The 9,812-nt window shown below is 48.1% G+C and overlaps 1 long non-coding RNA gene across 1 annotated transcript in view; it reads left to right on the top strand.

The window, feature by feature from the left end:
• Positions 1-8,579: 8,579 nt before the first annotated feature.
• Positions 8,580-9,812, top strand: part of LOC149437070 (uncharacterized) — an 83,736-nt gene continuing 82,503 nt past the window's right edge. Inside the window, exon 1 of the long non-coding RNA XR_016308193.1 lies at positions 8,580-8,716. This is a non-coding gene — a long non-coding RNA (uncharacterized LOC149437070). The remainder of the gene's footprint in view (positions 8,717-9,812) is intronic.

The following is a 9,812-nucleotide window of genomic DNA, read 5'->3' as shown; positions in this document are numbered from 1 at the left end:
GGTTAATATGGGGGTGGGGATGGTTATAGCAGTAACAGGCGGCGGGGCATCTGCAGCGGCTCGGGCAGGGGCGGCTGAGGGGGTGAAGTTGGCATCGTATCTCCAATCACAGATTCTCTCTATGTGCCACTTTCACCGTGATCTTTCCTTCACTGCAGAATCCTAAACAGTGTGAGGGGCGTGTGGGTAACACGGGGTCACCAGGATAGTATAAGGGGGCCCTCTGTGACGCCACACTCAGCACCCCACTTTCCTTACAACACAACTGAACCTGAATCTTCACTGAATTCCCAGAATATACCCTGCAACAGATCATCAACCAACAACCCAATCACTAGAGAGCGGTGACATCACCGAGAATGCAGCCTATCCGTTCACTAGAGAGCGGTGACATCACCAAGAATGCAGCCTATCCATTCACTAGAGACTGGTGACATCACCGAGAATGCAGCCTATCCATTCACTGGAGAGCAGTGACACCACTGAGAGATGCAGCCTATCCATTCACTAGAGAGCGGTGACATCACTGAGAATGCAGTCTATCCATTCACTAGAGAGCGGTGACATCACCGAGAATGCAGCCTATCCATTCACTAGAGAGCGGTGACATCACAGAGAGATGCAGCCTATCCATTCAATAGAGAGCGGTGACACCACTGAGAGATGCAGCCTATCCATTCAATAGAGAGCGGTGACATCACCGAGAATGCAGCCTATCCATTCACTAGAGAGCGGTGACATCACTGAGAATGCAGTCTATCCATTCACTAGAGAGCGGTGACATCACTGAGAATGCAGCCTATCCATTCACTGGAGACCGGTGACATCACCGAGAATGCAGCCTATCCATTCACTAGAGAGCAGTGACATCACTGAGAATGCAGCCTATCCATTCGCTAGGGAGCGGTGAGATCACCGAGATTGCAGCCTATCCATTCACTAGAGAGTGGTGACATCACTGAGAATGCAGCCTATCCATTCACTAGAGAGCAGTGACATCGAGAATGCAGCCTATCCATTCACTAGAGAGTTGTGACATCACCGAGAACGCAGCCTATCCATTCACTAGAGACCCATGACATCACTGAGAATGCAGCCTATCCATTCACTAGAGAGCGGTGACATCACCGAGAATGCAGCCTATCCATTCACTAGAGAGTTGTGACATCACTGAGAATGCAGCCTATCCATTCACTAGAGAGTGGTGACATCACTGAGAATGCAGCCTATCCATTCACTAGAGAGTGGTGACATCACTGAGAATGCAGCCTATCCATTCACTAGAGAGCGGTGACGTTGCCGAGAATGCAGCCTATCCATTCACTAGAGAGCGGTGACATCACTGAGAATGCAGCCTATCCGTTCACTAGAGAGCGGTGACATCACTGAGAATGCAGCCTATCCGTTCACTAGAGAGTGATGACATCACTGAGAATGCAGCCTATCCATTCACTAGAGAGCGGTGACATCACTGAGAATGCAGCCTATCCATTCACTAGAGAGCGGTGACATCACTGAGAATGCAGCCTCTCCATTCACTAGAGAGCGGTGACATCACTGAGAATACAGCCTATCCATTCACTAGAGAGCGGTGACATCACTGAGGATGCAGCCTATCCATCCACTAGAGAGCGGTGACATCACTGAGAACGCAGCCTATCCATTCACTAGAGAGCGGTGACATCACTGAGAACGCAGCCTCTCCATTCACTAGAGAGCGGTGACATCACTGAGAATACAGCCTATCCATTCACTAGAGAGCGGTGACATCACTGAGGATGCAGCCTATCCATCCACTAGAGAGCGGTGACATCACTGAGAACGCAGCCTGTCCATTCACTAGAGAGCGGTGACATCACCGAGTACGCAGCCTATCCATTCACTAGAGAGCGGTGACACCACTGAGAATGCAGCCTATCCATTCACTAGAGAGCGGTGACATCACTGAGAATGCAGCCTATCCATTCACTAGAGAGCGGTGACATCACTGAGAATGCAGCCTATCCATTCACTAGAGAGCGGTGACATCACTGAGAATGCAGCCTATCCATTCACTAGAGAGCGCTGACATCACTGAGAATGCAGCCTACCCATTCACTAGAGAGCGGTGACATCACTGAGAATGCAGCCTATCCATTCACTAGAGAGCGGTGACATCACTGAGAATGCAGCCTACCCATTCACTAGAGAGCGGTGACATCACTGAGAATGCAGCCTATCCATTCACTAGAGAGCGGTGACATCACTGAGAATGCAGCCTATCATTTTTCTTGCACTGACAGGAGGTCTCCAGGGACTTTGGTTGGGGTGCAGCTCCTGCGCGGCAGAGGTCATGTGACATAAAGCATCGCCTGACGTCTCCTGCGTCTGACGTGCCACTTAGAGTCTGATTTCTCCCCTCAGGATTATCAGATAAGAAGGTGTAATAAGCAGATTAGTTACAATTAATGTTCAGATAACGATTCATTAGTGAGATTGAACATAATCCCGGATAAGCCCCTCCAATTACCCCGACACGGCGTTAATGGAGATTTAGGAGGAGCTTGTTATATTGATCTATGTGACCACATGAGGAGTCCAAAAGAAACATCCCAGCAGACTACAGATTTCTGACCTCACCGAAGTTCTGCCCCAAAGAAATATTCAGTTAGGGGCTTGACAATGACTTCACAGGGTGGCGGTTGAGCGGTTCCCTCATTCCTTTCTTTCAGCAATGTACGGCCAATGCGGTCAAGGCCTGGAAGGGTCCCGGTGCTGCCATGGAGGGCCCCACAGCACTTGCATGGTGTGCTGCAACCTGTGTCGAACATACCAATACTGCGGGGGAGCAGTGCGTCTTGGCTACCTATGAGAGGGTGACCAAGGTGCGAAGAAATGGCGCCGTCCTCTAAGGAGCCGGAGAGCCGCACACACAATCCTCCAAACATTTCTATAGCTGAGGACGCCCAATCATCTGAGAGAGCAAAGTCCCGATTTCCCAGCGAGAAACCTTCAGTCCTACACAAGTTGGCATCGTATCTCCAATCACAGATTCTCTCTATGTGCCACTTTCACCGTGATCTCTCCATTACTGCAGAATCCTAAACAGTGTGAGGGGTGTGTGGGTAACACGGGGTCACCAGGATGGTATAAGGGGGCCCTTTGTGACTCCACACCCAGCACCCTACTTTCCTTACAATGCAACTGAACCCGAATCTTCACCGAATTCCCAGAATATACCCTGCATCAGATCATCCAATAACAGAGCCTAGAAAAAAGAAAAGGAAATGTTCCCAAAATCTATCCAAAAACCCAATCACTAGAGAGCGGTGAGATCACCGAGAATGCAGCCTATCCATTCACTAGAGAGTGGTGAGATCACCGAGAATGCAGCCTATCCATTCACTAGAGAGCGGTGACATCACCGAGAATGCAGCCTATCCATTCACTAGAGAGCGGTGACATCACCGAGAATACAGCCTATCCATTCACTAGAGAGCGGTGACATCACCGAGAATACAGCCTATCCATTCACTAGAGAGCGGTGACATCACCAAGAATGCAGCCTATCCATTCACTAGAGAGCAGTGACATCACCGAGAATGCAGCCTATCCATTCACTAGAGAGCGGTGACGTTGCCGAGAATGCAGCCTATACATTCACTAAAGAGCAGTGACATCACCGAGAATGCAGCCTATCCATTCACTAGAGAGCGGTGACATCACCGAGAATGCAGCCTATCCATTCACTAGAGAGCAGTGACATCACCGAGAATGCAGCCTATCCATTCACTAGAGAGCGGTGACGTTGCCGAGAATGCAGCCTATCCATTCACTAGAGAGCAGTGACATCACTGAGAATGCAGCCTATCCATTCACTAGAGCGGTGACATCACTGAGAATGCAGCCTATCCATTCACTAGAGAGCGGTGACATCACCGAGAATGCAGCCTACCCATTCACTAGAGAGCAGTGACATCACCGAGAACGCAGCCTATCCATTCACTAGAGAGAGGTGAAATCACTGAGAATGCAGCCTATCCATTCACTAGAGAGCGGTGACGTTTCCGAGAATGCAGCCTATCCATTCACTAGAGAGCAGTGACATCACTGAGAATGCAGCCTATCCATTCACTAGAGAGAGGTGACATCACTGAGAATGTAGCCTATCCATTCACTAGAGAGCAGTGACATCACTGAGAATGCAGCCTATCCATTCACTAGAGCGGTGACATCACTGAGAATGCAGCCTATCCATTCACTAGAGAGCAGTGACATCACTGAGAATGCAGCCTATCCATTCACTAGAGCGGTGACATCACTGAGAATGCAGCCTATCCATTCACTAGAGAGCGGTGAAATCACTGAGAATGCAGCCTATCCATTCACTAGAGAGCGGTGACATCACTGAGAATGCAGCCTATCCATTCACTAGAGAGCGGTGACATCACTGAGAATGCAGCCTATCCATTCACTAGAGAGCGGTGACGTTTCCGAGAATGCAGCCTATCCATTCACTAGAGAGCAGTGACATCACTGAGAATGCAGCCTATCCATTCACTAGAGAGAGGTGACATCACTGAGAATGTAGCCTATCCATTCACTAGAGAGCAGTGACATCACTGAGAATGCAGCCTATCCATTCACTAGAGCGGTGACATCACTGAGAATGCAGCCTATCCATTCACTAGAGAGCAGTGACATCACTGAGAATGCAGCCTATCCATTCACTAGAGCGGTGACATCACTGAGAATGCAGCCTATCCATTCACTAGAGAGCGGTGACATCACCGAGAATGCAGCCTACCCATTCACTAGAGAGCAGTGACATCACCGAGAACGCAGCCTATCCATTCACTAGAGAGAGGTGAAATCACTGAGAATGCAGCCTATCCATTCACTAGAGAGCGGTGACGTTTCCGAGAATGCAGCCTATCCATTCACTAGAGAGCAGTGACATCACTGAGAATGCAGCCTATCCATTCACTAGAGAGAGGTGACATCACTGAGAATGTAGCCTATCCATTCACTAGAGAGCAGTGACATCACTGAGAATGCAGCCTATCCATTCACTAGAGCGGTGACATCACTGAGAATGCAGCCTATCCATTCACTAGAGAGCAGTGACATCACTGAGAATGCAGCCTATCCATTCACTAGAGCGGTGACATCACTGAGAATGCAGCCTATCCATTCACTAGAGAGCGGTGAAATCACTGAGAATGCAGCCTATCCATTCACTAGAGAGCGGTGACATCACTGAGAATGCAGCCTATCCATTCACTAGAGAGCGGTGACATCACTGAGAATGCAGCCTATCCATTCACTAGAGACCGGTGAAACCTCCAGTCCTACACTTAGCATTTTCTGAAGACGATCGACGAACAGGACGGGCAGAGCGAGTCCCACTGAAGGTGGCACCAAGCTGAGAGTGCACAGTGGTCCATCAGATCCCACCACCACGCCACACTAGACCAGAGCGTTGACACAAGAGCTCACACTTCTTGCACTTACAGAATGAATTGCTGTAGGAGGACGAATGGCCACCTGTGGTAGTGAGAAGGTCTCCAAGAAATCAGCACAGAATAATCATTGCCCCCTGTCCCCGTCCCAAAAAATGTTGTAGGCCGGCGTTGGGTCCAATGTCCAACAGGTGTGTGGTTGCGAAGGTCACCTGAGGGCGCCACGTGTAAACAGCAACATGAGTGCAAACGCTTCAGGAATGATATGACAACCTGACAATGCAACCGATTTTAGATCCCTCCCAACGTTCGCTCACCTTTCCAGGTGGAAGGCCGATACTAAAAAAGAACAGTGTTCTCCATCAGCTGCAGCTGGCAGGTGCTGCTGGGAGACATAGTTCACCAATGGCTTCATTTCATAAGGGCATGCTGGCACTTGTGGTACCCTGCTGGCCAGTTTGCAGGAGAACCCCCCCCCCCTCTTGCCAGAGTATCACAACCCCATCATGGCGGTTTACTGATATGGGCACTGGTATGTGGCATTGATGGGACCTGGTATGTGGCATTGATGGGACCTGGTATGTGGCATTGATGGGACCTGGTATGTGGCATTGATGGGCACTGATATATGGCATTGATGGGCACTGGTGTGTGGCATTGATGGGCACTGATATGTGGCATTGATGGGCACTGATATATGGCATTGATGGGCACTGGTGTGTGGCATTGATGGGCACTGATATGTGGCATTGATGGGCACTGGTATGTGGCATTGATGGGCACTGACAGGTGGCATTGATGAGCACTGATATATGGCATTGATGGGCACTGGTGTGTGGCATTGATGGGCACTGGTATGTGGCATTGATGGGCACTGGTGTGTGGCATTGATGGGCACTGATATGTAGCATTGATGGGCACTGATATGTGGCAATTATGGGCACTAATATGTGGCATTGATGGGCACTGATATGTGGCATTGATGGGCACTAACAGTTGGCACTGATGATCAGTGTAGATGTCCCCTCTGAGGAATGCCGCTTACCGGCTCTCCCCATGCGCTGTCAGTGCGAGGAGAGGACTGCCGATAACAGACATTTCCGATTTACACGCAATCAGCTCTGATTGGACACAGCTGATCATATGAAAGAGCCGACGTCATCAGCTCTTTACTGTGATTGGTGATCCCACCAATCGCCGCGCGCGCATGCGCAGCTAGAGTGAGAGGACGTCATAAGACATCATCCCAGAACAAGAGAACCGCCATCCTCCCGTCAGGTCCTTATATGGCGGGCGCGAGGCGGTTAAAAGCGTCACCTATAGAAGATATACGGGACTAAAGTTTGTCACCATTTCATGGGCCCACATGGAGCTCAGTGCAACCTCATCGTTTATATTTTACAAAAAAGAAAAAGTGTCATTTATTGTTGTTTTGTGCCCTAAAATTAAGTGCATTTTTTACTGAAATTTTACATTTCCTACACCTTGCGGTAATATGGTGCGACATAAATTGGAAGTACAGTATTTTATTCTCTGGGGTCTCTGCTTTCAGAAAATATCTCATGTTTGGGGGTTTTGTGTAATCTTCAGGCCTAAAATGTTTTTTTGAACGTGTGCAAAAAAACGCAAAAAACGTCTCTGGCAGCAACAGGGATAAAGGATAAGCCGGACACGCCCCTTTACTGACGAGCAGCCAATCGGTGCTCATTACAAGGTCTCCTCCCCTCCCTGCTAGTTCCCGGGTGTGGTACTGGAGACGGGCAGGGAGGGGAGGCAAAATTTTACAAATATTTAAATGTTTAAAAATATTTAAATGTTTCAAATATTAAAAATATTGTTTTTTAAAATCCCCAGACATTCCTAAAAACACCTCACATTTAAATACGATTTTGGTTAAAAGTTATTTTTTTTTTTATCAGGACAAGTCGATTGTAGTGGATTTTATTCCCTGGACAAGTCGTTTTTTTCAAAAATCTCCACACCTCTGCAAAGGTGTGCCCCCTGTGCTCCTTCATCCAGAGTAGGGGCGCTGTAATACTGGAGGTGTATTCCTGGCCGGATCATCAGGTGAAAAACAGACAGAAAAAAAAAAACTAATGCAGCCGCCACATCTAATGATTTTGGTAAGCTGCAATACATTACTTTTTTAGTTTGGGGTTTAATGCCGCTTTATGTCAGCAACTCCACATAGAAATGAATTTTTTAAAGGCGGGTCTTCTCCAAATTCTCCACCCAAAACCAACCCTAGCCATAAGGAAAGCAGCTAAAATGATCTGCAGGTCACACTATATAATTAGTGGGTGCGATGGTCTGCAGCATTTTGGATCCTCTTTTTTGGGGGGGGGGGGAGATTTCCATTCACTTCCTGTCCCAGAGGCACTTTAGAAAATGAGAAGATACCTTCCAAAAGTGAGGGGAAATCTCCTCCTATAGACCGGTCACTGGAACAGGTGTCTCCGACAGAAGATTTTCCCTTTATTCCTGCTCCGGTGACAACTGTAACAATTTGTATTTCCTCATGTACTCGTTGACACCAGGACACCAGGAGAGGGGAAATCTCCCGAGCAGCTATAGAAAAAAAAACCTGACGAGGTCCTAACCCTTTCCCATGCCATCCAAAGCTGAAAATAAACGTGCCTTGGCTTAAAATAAACTTCCAAATGTATCTAAACCCAAGAAAAGAAAATGGAATATGACCAGTCCTCAGACGTGGTGGCTGCATTCATTTTCTCTTTTCCTGCTAAGAACATTTTCAGCAACTACAGAAAAAAAATACCTGTTGATCCTGCCAGAAATCCAGCGTCCCTGTCACTTTTCTGTTGATGGAGTCGATATCTCAAATAACGCGATCAGTCTTTTCAGAGATCTTCTGCAAACTTCCAAACACCATGAGGAGGATGGCGATGAGGAGGATGGGGGGGGGGGTGTTTGTAGTCCAAATTAGGAGAGTGGCCCGGGGTGACAACGTGGCTCCTCCATAGACACAGAACGGCTAGTGATCCGAAGGACTGCTAATCTGCAATATATCACAATTCTGTCCTTGGCTTTAGGTACGCTTTAAGTCACATGACTCCAGACTTGTGGTTATCTCCTCTCGCCACACTCTGCCGACTCATCACTTCGAATGTTCAGGAGGAACTTCCCCCCAGTCACTGCGAAGACTGAAAATCTCCTGACACGGCAATCGTACTCAACGTTTATGAGGCTCATACACACGGCTGTCCGGAAAATACCTTCCCGGGGTATACGACTGCCCATAGAAGATGTGGCTGTAGGTAGGTGTGCGCCAGGAGATGCGTAAAGCATGCGTACGGATGTGTTCCCGGAATGTTCTCTATTGACGGCCAAGGCATGCGCCCGTTGTCATGTATACCTGTATAGGCGCCTGGGTTGCGTTTTTAACACACCTTAACACGCATCAAATGCGCATTGGGCGGTTGGTGCCTATCTCCAAGATACTGATCTTTATCTCCAAGATATTGACCTTCATCTCCGAGATACTGACCTTCATCTCCGAGATACTGACCAACATCTCCGAGATACTGACCTTCATCTCCGAGATACTGACCAACATCTCCGAGATACTGACCAACATCTCCGAGATACTGACCAACATCTCCGAGATACTGACCAACATCTCCGAGATACTGACCAACATCTCCGAGATACTGACCAACATCTCCGAGATACTGACCAACATCTCCGAGATACTGACCAACATCTCCGAGATACTGACCAACATCTCCGAGATACTGACCAACATCTCCGAGATACTGACCAACATCTCCGAGATACTGACCAACATCTCCGAGATACTGACCTTCATCTCCGAGATACTGACCTTCATCTCCGAGATACTGACCTTCATCTCCGAGATACTAACCAACATCTCCAAGATACTGACCTTCATCTCCAAGATACTGACCTTCATCTCCAAGATACTGACCTTCATCTCCAAGATACTGACCTTCATCTCCAAGATACTGACCAACATCTCCAAGATACTGACCAACATCTCCGAGATACTGACCTTCATCTCCAAGATACTGACCAACATCTCAAAGATACTGACCAACATCTCCAAGATACTGACCAACATCTCCAAGATACTGACCAACATCTCCAAGATACTGACCAACATCTCCAAGATACTGACCTTCATCTCCAAGATACTGACCAACATCTCCAAGATACTGACCAACATCTCCAAGATACTGACCAACATCTCCAAGATACACCCGTTCTTAACCTCTGAAACCACTAAGCAATTTATTCCCTCCCTGGTTATCTCTTGCCTTGACTACTGTAACTCCCTCCTCATTGGCCGACCTGATCGCAGGCTATCCCCTCTTCGCTGCTGCCAGACTCATC

Source organism: Staurois parvus, unplaced genomic scaffold, assembly GCF_062004578.1.
Source record: "Staurois parvus isolate SC_StPar_1 unplaced genomic scaffold, SC_StPar_1.0 ptg001320l, whole genome shotgun sequence".
NCBI lineage: Eukaryota > Metazoa > Chordata > Amphibia > Anura > Ranidae > Staurois > Staurois parvus.
This window is presented reverse-complemented; position numbering and strand designations above follow the sequence as displayed.